The sequence below is a fragment of the Colobus angolensis genome, unplaced genomic scaffold (assembly GCF_000951035.1).
Source record: "Colobus angolensis palliatus isolate OR3802 unplaced genomic scaffold, Cang.pa_1.0 Scaffold5, whole genome shotgun sequence".
Lineage (NCBI taxonomy): Eukaryota > Metazoa > Chordata > Mammalia > Primates > Cercopithecidae > Colobus > Colobus angolensis.
This window is the reverse complement of record NW_012118487.1, coordinates 32,172,749-32,180,305: the sequence shown is the minus strand read 5'-3', so window position 1 is coordinate 32,180,305 and position 7,557 is coordinate 32,172,749. Positions and strand designations below refer to the sequence as shown.

The window sequence follows — 7,557 nt, the reverse complement described above, 5'->3', positions numbered from 1 at the left end:
TTAAAATATAAGGGCTCATGCTCATAATCTCCACAATAAAAAAAAAAAACCCCTCTTCTATAATAATTTTGAGTAAATGTGATGTTCTTTTAAGGTTGTTATGTTTTTAACTCTATTTCAACTCAGCTATGCAAGACCTCCTGAACTAGCAGACAGCCATATGGTTGAGGAAGATGTTTGGAGCTTCAGCTTCAGGAGCTTTCGGGTTGTTTATGTGTCCAGTGTTTAAAAATAGAAGATGTTAAAAATTTTCAACTCTCTGTTAAAGGCTTTCATTTAATCAACGATTACTTTTGAATAGGTTGTGCCATGAAAGGAAGCATGAATAAGACAACTTTTGTGACATTTGAAGAATCAGGAGAAAATTACCTGAGTATATTTTCCTTAATATTTTCTTTTGTAAGTAACTTTATTGGATATATTTCCAGTGCTTTGCTGACCTGCTTCAGTCAAGTTTCTCTCCTTCCTTTCCTCTCTTCCTCCCTCCCCTTCTTCCCTCCTTTTCTACAAATTCAAAATTAAATGAAAACACAAGACACCCATGTAGTTAGCCATTCTATTAGGAAATCAAGCTATTGAAACTCATTCTCCACTAGTCACTTGGTAGCTGAAATTAATGTTAAGCAAAGACATCAAGAGATCAGTTTGATGTGCTAATGTTGAAAACTCAAGCCTATTATATAATGGCATCACCAGAGTGCAAACGCCCAAAGGCTTCTTCAATAAGATTACAATGTTGACATTTTTAGTGTTTGTGTGATCCTCAGCTCTCAGAATGATCTACAGATGCTTGTTAAAATACAGGTTTCTGGAGCCTACTCAAAGAATATGACTTAATAAATCTGAACTGGTGATCATTATTTTGATAATTCGCAAGCTCCTTTCAGAGTAACCAGAATTATTAATACCCCAGGCTTATGAGCCAGATTGCCTGAGTATGAGTCCTAATTTTGTCACTTCCTAACTGTGTGATTTTGGGAAAGATGCTTAATCTCCCTATACCCCAATTTTCTCATCTGTAAAGCTGACATGATAATGATGCTCACCTTCAAAGGGATTTTAGGGGAAACAGATAATGTAATGCATACAAAGTGCTTAGAATAATGCCTGGTGGATCATTATCATCCTATTATGTTAACTATTATGATTAACGATGATTATCTCTTGACAATTAAAATGTTAGAACAACAGCAAAGAGATCATTCATCCTTATTTTGATAATTTTTTTCTTTGATTGGCACCTGGCATTAGTTCTCTATGTAAAAAAAATAGTAAAGTCAAAGACTCATAAAACACAGACTCTGTCTTCAAATGGCCAACTATTTTGCAAAGTCTAGAAATTTCATAAGAAGCAAGATAGGGAATGAGTACTAAGCTAGAGGAAAAAAAACAATATTGAAAACAGAGTGTTGTTGAACCAACTTAGAATGAGAGCTTAACTGCAGCTATCTTTCCATGGAATTTTTTTTTTTTTTTAACAGACATAATTTCTTCGTTTGGCTGAAGCTTTCTTTTGAAACTGATCAACTTGAGATATTTTGTGCTGAAATATCTTGAGTTACACTCAAAAACACCTTTGAACAAGTTTCGAAAACATTTATTTTGCAGTAGCCATTAACTCATCCATCTTACTTTTTTATATGACACTGTAACCACTCTACATTTTTTCAATATTCCAAAATCATTGAATTTGTAAGTTACCTCTATGATGGAGTATTTTTGAAACAGCATTAAATATGTCAGGGCCTACAGGATGCCATTTTGTTTTAATTCAAAGTGCATACAATTTATGGAACACTAGGGCCTATGAAATGATATCAGGGCTAACTACTGGCAACTAAAAGAGTCGGTATAACTATTATTTTAACATAAGTTAAACATATAGAGGTCTTTTGTATCTAGACATGTAGCAGGCTTTTCAAATATGAGAAATGATAAAATCTCTCAGACTTGCAAAGTAAAAAGACATGTTTACATGACAAAAGATGACATAGCATAATTTGCAGTGTGGATAGGTTGAGGATTTCCCACATAAATTTCCCAGTTCTGGTTCTTTGTTGGCTTAACAGTTCTTCCTTCAATCTTTCTCTTTTTCCTCACATTTTACAATAAATAGCAAGAAGAAAGTAGGCTGTGCCTTCACCATTTTGCTTAAAAATCTTCTCAGTTAAATATCCAAGATCAATATTTCCACATATCTGTGAGACATAATTCGGCTAAGTTTTCTGCCACCATATACTGACATATTAGTCTGTACTCACCCTGCTAATAAAGACATACTTGAGGCTGGGTCATTTTTAAAGAAAAAGAGGTTTTATGGACTCACAGTTCTACATGGCTGGGAAGGCCTCACAATCATGGTGGAAGGTAAAGGAGGAGCAAAACCACATCTTACATGGCAACAAGCAAGACAACTTGTGCAGGGGAACTCCCATTTATAAAACCGTTAGATCTCGTGAGACTTATTCACTACCAGGCGAACAGTATGGGGGAAATTGCCCCTGTGATTCAATTATCTCCACCTGGCCCTGCCCTTGACATGTGGGGATTGTTAAAATTCAAAGTGAGATTTGAATGGGGCACAGCCAAACCGTATCAACTGAGGATCTCCTTTCCTACAATTTCCAGTAACACTTTCCTCATTTCCACCTGTATCCTGTTCAATGCACTTTTAATGTCCATATTTGTACCAGCAGTCTGTTCATGATAATTTATGATGATTTATATATTCCCTAAGATGATACAGATTTTCTCTACCATGCCTCTTACTTTCTTCTGAGGCCTCACTAGCAGAGTTAACATCCACATTTCTACTAACAATGTGTCCATTGTTAGTAGAAATGAGGGCAATCTAGGTTTTTAAAATGCTAGCTCCACACAATTGTTCCGGCCTTTGTCATTGCCCAACACCAAAGACACTTTGACATTTAGTTTCCTATTACTATTGTGACGAATTACCCCCAAACTTAGGGCTTAAAATAACACACATTTATTATCATGCATTTGCGGAAGTCTGAAGTTTGAAATGAGTCTTATTAGACTAAAACCTACGTGATGGCAGGGCTATTTTCTGTTCCAGAGACTCTAAGAGAGGATAATTTTCTAGCCTTATTCATCTTCTAGAGGCTGCACACATTCCTTGGCTAAGCCCTTTTCTGTTTTCTTTCTTTTTTGCTTCCCTTTTTTTTTTTTTTTTTTTTGAGACAGTCTCACTCTTGTCACCCAGGCTATAGTACAGTGGTGTGGTCTCAGCTCATTGCAACCTCCGCCTCCCAGGTTCAAGCAATTCTCCTGCCCCAGCCTCCCAAGTAGCTGGGATTATAGGCACCTGCCACCATGGCCAGCTAATTTTTTGTATTTTTAGTAATGATGGGGTTTCACCATGTTGGTCAGGCTGGTCTAGAACTCCTGATCTCAGGTGATCCACCTGCATCTGCCTCCCAAAGTGCTGGGATTACAAGCATGAGCCACTGCACCTGGCCCCCTTTCTATTTTCAAAGCCAGAGATTGCTGATCAAGTCTTTCTAACATAGCATCATTCTGACTCTGACTCTATTGTTTTAATCTTTCTTTTACAAGGACCCCTTTGATTGCAATGGGTTCACCCACCTAATCTGGAATAATATTCCCATCCCAAGACTAGCTGATTAGTAACCCTAATTCTATCTGCATCCTTACTTCTCTCTTGCCATGTAAAATTGCATATTGACAGGTTCTAAGGATTAGCAGGTAGACATCTTTGGAGTGCCATTATTCTACCTACCACTGTATTTACGGCTCACAAACACCAATTCCTTGGCAAAAATATAGTGGACAACATTTCTGTTACCATCAGCATCTCTTCTAGTCCAGGCTGCTTCATGAATGTCTGTACCAGGACTAGAAATGTGTGGACGCCAACCTAATAAGATCTAGTTTTTCTAACTAAAGCTTTACATTCATATAAAAGAGACATTTTGGAGTCTTTGCATCATCTTACTGCAAGTTACCACTGTAAACTTTATCTCACCAGGTACGTTAAAACAAATTTAAAATGAATAATACTAAGGAAAGGAGGAAATAAGGAGCCAGAAGTTTATCTTATTTTTCTTATACTTGAGAGGTTATCCTAATTTGGCAAACAATACAATCCATAGTTTGTTTGCTAAAAATAAAACAAAGCTCTGCTCCTGACATATATGTAGTACTTCTCTCATTTCTACCCTTTTTCTGTTCTCTGTCTCTTTCTTAATTCCCCTTGGTTTATGAATTTATTATGGTCCACAAAGTCAGTAGAGATGAAACCATTAGTCCCATTTCTTTATTTGAACTGACATGGCAATAGTAACCCAGAAAAATAAAGATGTGGGTTCTAAAAAATCCTTGAATTTAGAAAGATTCATACAATGTGTTTTGAGGCTTATCATACTTAATGCCTCGATAGTAGATCAGTGCTTTTCAAACTTTAATGTGCATAGGAATCACTTGAGGATTCTGTTAAATGGATATTCTGATTCAGTTGGTTTGGAGAGGGGCCTGAACTTCTGTACTTCCAACAAGATTGTAGGTTATGGGATACTGCTAACATAGAAACCATAATCTGAGTAGCAAGGATTTAGATACTATCTCTAGTTGCCATTGTCATTTCATTTGCAAGTGTGAAAGTAACCTACAATTTAAATGCTCTCGTACTGTTGTCAATTGTGGGTTGTAGGTACAAGAAAAACAAAGCATCTTGAGAGGAAATAAAAATATCTTGAGCTTTTCTGCCAGCACCAACATGGCTAGGGAGATTGCTTTACACTGAATAATTTTTCTTGTTAACATTTTTATTAAGTTGTTATGACAACTTTCTTATTCTCAATAAAGTGGAGGAAAGTTTTAACCCATAAGTCAACTATAAGAAAGAAGACTAGACCTGGAAGATGATGAAATATTCAGGTATTCATTTATCCACTCAGCAGGCATTTTAGTGAATCCCGTTATGAATCAAGTTCATTGCTAGGAAATTAGGCTGTGAAGATTAGTACTTCCCTAACATCAAGGAACTCTTGTTACTTTTTTAGAGCATATCAAACATCCAGATTACAGAATGTCTTTTGCCGTCACCTTTTGGTGGTTCTAGCCACCCTTATGCTTAGATTGGTTGCTTCCTCTTCTTACCCATTGTCTGACAGTCATTGTTTGACAGGACAAAGGAGGAAGAAGACAAGATATTCTCCAGTTGAGGGTCTACCCTTGGTAAAACTCAGTAGCTCCTGGCAGAATGTACTGGGGTTAAATGCAATACTAATCAAGGACTTTGGTGTGCTATAAAACTTCAGAATGGTAAAAGTAGAAATTAATGGGTTAAATAAATCATGTTCCAGAATGAAAGGAATATTGGTAATGGTATCAGTAGGGGAAGACAACAGTAACAACAAAGTCTTTATACAAGCCTGCAACACATGACAACTGTGGATCAGGCATCTGAACCAGCCTATCTTTCCACCATATCTTCCTACACTTTTCTTTATGTACTTTTTATTTCTACCAGATGGTATTACTCCTTGTTTCTTGAATAACAGTGCCATGCCTTTCCAATCTCTATATGTTTGCTCACAAGTTTCCCTCTGTCAGAAAAAAGCAAAAACAACAAAAAAGTCCTCTATTTTATCTTTTTTCAAATATGACCAATCCTTCAAGTTGTGTCTCTAATACTGTTCCTTTATGAACACTGTCAGACAATATCTCATTTTCTTCTGAATGTTCGTAACATTTAATTTACTGAAAAATGGTATGACTTCCCTCTTCCTTTTACTATTGAATTACTGTGTATTTTTTTAAAGTTTCCTTCTACATCTGAATTTCTAAATATTCTTAGTACAAATGTCCTGCTGATCTAAGAGAGTATCATGGGTTAAATGTAGAGGAAGAGAAGTTTCTGAGATGGCAGGAAGGCAAACGTTTCTGTGGCTACCTGTGCTTATACTGCTGACTTTCTTAACTGTTCCTGACTTATTTAAATGTATTTTTTTTCCTGATTCTGATTAATGTTCACTATGAGGCAAGCACAATATGCAAGACTGGGAGAAAGTCTGCAAATGTGATGAGCTTAAAATGGGACCAGATTAGATGGTGTATTTGGGGAAGATATAAAAGACGAAGATAACCATGAATTGAACTGAATTGAAAAGGGATCACATAAAGATCATGATTAATTGTTAATTCACAATGGAACAGCATAATGGGATTTTTTTTTAAGTCAGAAAGGTGACTAAAAGCATAGTATCACAACACACACATAGGTAACAAATAGAACTAAATGCATTGAACCAGGCAGAAGTCAGACCTTACTGAAAATTTGTAAAATCTCTGTAACCATAAAATTGCATCTGCAAATGGGTAGTTTGGCTTCAAATCTGAAAACCAGGACAAGAATGTCATCAGCACAGATGTCAACTTCCCAGCAGAAATGTTGGAGTTTTTAACTGTGGAAAACTACAGTTTCTCTGGACCAGTGCATAGTGGAGAAGACATGTTTTGTTTTTCTTTTTAAGTGGGCCAAATTTTCCTGGAGTCCCCTCCAATTTTTGCCTTTCTCTCTTTTTTTTTTTTTTTTTTTTTTTGTCCCCTGCTCCAGGTCTCTGTCTCCACACCGTAATTGCTGTTATGGCGATTGGGCGGCTGCAGAGACCAGGACTCAGTTCCCCTGCCCTAGTCTGAGCCTGGTGGGTGGGACTCAGCGCAGAGTCAGTTTTCCAGAAGCAGGTTTCAGTGCAGAGTTTTCCTACACTTTCCCTGCGCTAGAGCAGCGAGCAGTCTGGAACAAACCCAGGCGGAGGACACCTGTGGGGGAGGGAGCGCCTGGAGGAGCCTAGGGACCCCAGCCCTGCGTGATCTCACCATGGTGCGTTTTCGCTGCTACTTTCTTTTTCAGTTTTTCGGTGCAGAGAAGGGGAGGAGGCTTATGGAAAGGAACTGCAAGGGTTCCTTTGGGGTGATCAAAGAGGGAGACACAGACAGACACAGAGAGACAAAGGCAAGGAGGACTGTCTGGGAGCGACGCGGGCGATACAGTTTCCGAGGCACGCAGCGTCCCGCCCAGCCTGTTGAGCAGGTAGACACGAGCGACCCAAGCGTAAGTGCCGCTGCCGCGAGTGCCCAGGGTGCACTCGCGCGGGGACCCACAGGTACCACTGCAGGGTCCCCTCTCCCGCTCACCGCCTGCCACCCCTGACGCCCGCTCTCTTTCTCCCTTCGCAGTGCGGATTTGTGAGGGGCACCCTGGAACTGCTAGAGATCCGGAAGCACAGCCCCGAGGTGTGCGAAGCCACCGAGTAAGTGGTCTCTGCATCCCCACGCGGTCGGGGCTCTTCAGACAGGCGGTCCCTCTTCCGGGACCCCGGCTTGGGCAGGGTCTCCTTCCTCTCCTGAGAAACCTTCCGTACGCTCCCAGCTGCCCAGCCCTGGGGAGCCAGGGCCGGGTTCCCACGCTGGGGAGGAGCGAGAGGACAGGAGACGACGCCCGGGGGGCCGGCCCAGGGCCTGGGGCCCTTCGGGACCCGCGGCGCCCGAAGGAGGAGACCTGACGGGGGT

At 39.7% G+C, this 7,557-nt stretch overlaps 1 protein-coding gene across 5 annotated transcripts in view; it reads left to right on the top strand.

Annotated features, from left to right (window-relative positions):
- Positions 1 to 6,612: 6,612 nt before the first annotated feature.
- The window catches only part of GUCY1A3 (guanylate cyclase 1, soluble, alpha 3), a 69,352-nt gene continuing 68,407 nt past the window's right edge, over positions 6,613 to 7,557 (top strand). For 3 of the 5 annotated variants that reach the window (XM_011959742.1, XM_011959743.1, XM_011959739.1), the window contains exons 1-2: positions 6,927 to 7,099; positions 7,225 to 7,298. The gene's annotated coding sequence lies outside the window, so the exon portion shown is untranslated. Of the gene's footprint in view, positions 6,869 to 6,926; positions 7,100 to 7,224; positions 7,299 to 7,557 lie in introns of those variants that run through there. The other 2 variants (XM_011959738.1, XM_011959741.1) reach the window with 2 other exon arrangements.